Genomic DNA, 2,176 nt, shown 5'->3' with positions numbered 1-2,176 from the left:
CAAAATATACACCTGACAAAGGATTAATATCCAGAATATACAAGGAACTGAAACAACTTTACAACAAAAAAACAAGTAACCCAATTAAAAAATGGGCAAAAGAGCTAAATAGGCATTTCTTAAAGGAAGATATACGAACGGCCAAAAGACACATGAAAAAATGCTCAACATCACTCAGCATTCGGGAAATGCAAATCAAAACCACACTGAGATACCATCTCACCCCAGTTAGGATGGCTAAAATCCAAAAGACTGTGAATGATAAATGCTGATGAGGTTGCGGAGAAAAAGGAACTCTCGTACATTGTTGGTGGGACTGCATAATGGTGCAGCCTCTATGGAAAATGGTATGGAGGTTCCTCACTCAATTGCAGATAGATCTACCATATGACCCAGCCATGCCACTTCTGGGCATATACCCAGAGGAATGGAAATCATCAAGTTGAAGGTGTACCTGTTCCCCAATGTTCATCACAGCACTCTTTACAATACCCAAGAGTTGGAACCAGCCCAAAGGTCCATCATTGGATGAGTGGATATGGAAAATGTGGTATATCTACACAATGGAATACTACTCTGGTATAAAAAAGAATGAAATTCTGCCATTTGCAACAGAATTATATTAAGTGAAACAAGTCAGGCACAGAAAGAGAAATATCACATGTTCTCACTTATTTGTGGGAGCTAANTATGGAAAATGGTATGGAGGTTCCTCACTCAATTGCAGATAGATCTACCATATGACCCAGCCATGCCACTTCTGGGCATATACCCAGAGGAATGGAAATCATCAAGTTGAAGGTGTACCTGTTCCCCAATGTTCATCACAGCACTCTTTACAATACCCAAGAGTTGGAACCAGCCCAAAGGTCCATCATTGGATGAGTGGATATGGAAAATGTGGTATATCTACACAATGGAATACTACTCTGGTATAAAAAAGAATGAAATTCTGCCATTTGCAACAGAATTATATTAAGTGAAACAAGTCAGGCACAGAAAGAGAAATATCACATGTTCTCACTTATTTGTGGGAGCTAAAAATAAATAAATATGCAAACAACCTCGGGGGGTGGGGGGCAGAACAATCACAATTCCTTGAAGTTGATATGACAAGCGAACAGAAAGGAAATTGTTGGGAGGGAGGTTTCGGTAATGGGCTACAATAATTGTATATTGACAAAATAAAATAAAATTTAAAGAAAGTTTATATCCTGACTGAAATGTTTTATTCATCTGAAGGGTGAAAAAAGCTGCTGCTGGTAATGGGGCAGTCACCTCCAACTTGCAGCTGTCTATGACCAGAGCCATTATTGGGCTAGGAATAAACAAACGTCAGCTGATGCTGGTGTCGTGTGAAGAACACGAAGGTGTGGAGAAGTCCCTCTGGATTGACTGCACCTTGGCAGGACACAGCCCGCCTTGCTTTTTCGAATCCCATTCCTATTTGCTGGTGCTGAGGGCACAGCCCCACCCAGCAGTGCCAGCGCNTTCGAATCCCATTCCTATTTGCTGGTGCTGAGGGCACAGCCCCACCCAGCAGTGCCAGCGCGCACTGGACTTGTTCTCATTGGGAACTGCTGGAGCATCTCGCAGACACCTTTACATAATGAGCAAGCATATGGTTTTATCTTCCCATTTATGAAAAATTTCATAATCTTTCTTACAATAAATATGAAGATTCCATTAAAAAAAATTTTTTTAACATGGATTAACAAATGACCACTAGTCACTTTTTCCATCAACCAGTATTCCCCACTGATCAGGACTTCCGCATAGGTATGGTGCAGTGTTAACTGAGATGTGGAGTAAAGCACTTGGTAAATATTCATTGTATGAATGAAGGACTTGATTAAATGATTCTGAGGTACCAGAGTGTTTTCTGAATAACCAGCTTTTCAAAATTATTTTCTCTACATTTCAGTGTGTAGAGAAATGTACATTTTTTTTTGCATTCTATCTTTCATGTGCAGCTGAATGTGTGAATGAATTATACTAGATATTTAATTTTTTCAAGTCAGTATCTATCATCATTGAACTTGTTCATCCAGTAAAATAATACACATATAGAAAACCTGATACATTTGGCAGTCATTCTTGTTGGGCCGCACTTCAGTGCAATCACATCATAGGGCACTTAACTGTGTGTAATTCCGGCTTCCTGATATAAATCAAG

The sequence above is a fragment of the Galeopterus variegatus genome, unplaced genomic scaffold, assembly GCF_000696425.1.
Source record: "Galeopterus variegatus unplaced genomic scaffold, G_variegatus-3.0.2 Scaffold3667, whole genome shotgun sequence".
NCBI classification, from domain to species: Eukaryota; Metazoa; Chordata; class Mammalia; order Dermoptera; family Cynocephalidae; genus Galeopterus; species Galeopterus variegatus.
This window is presented reverse-complemented; position numbering follows the sequence as displayed.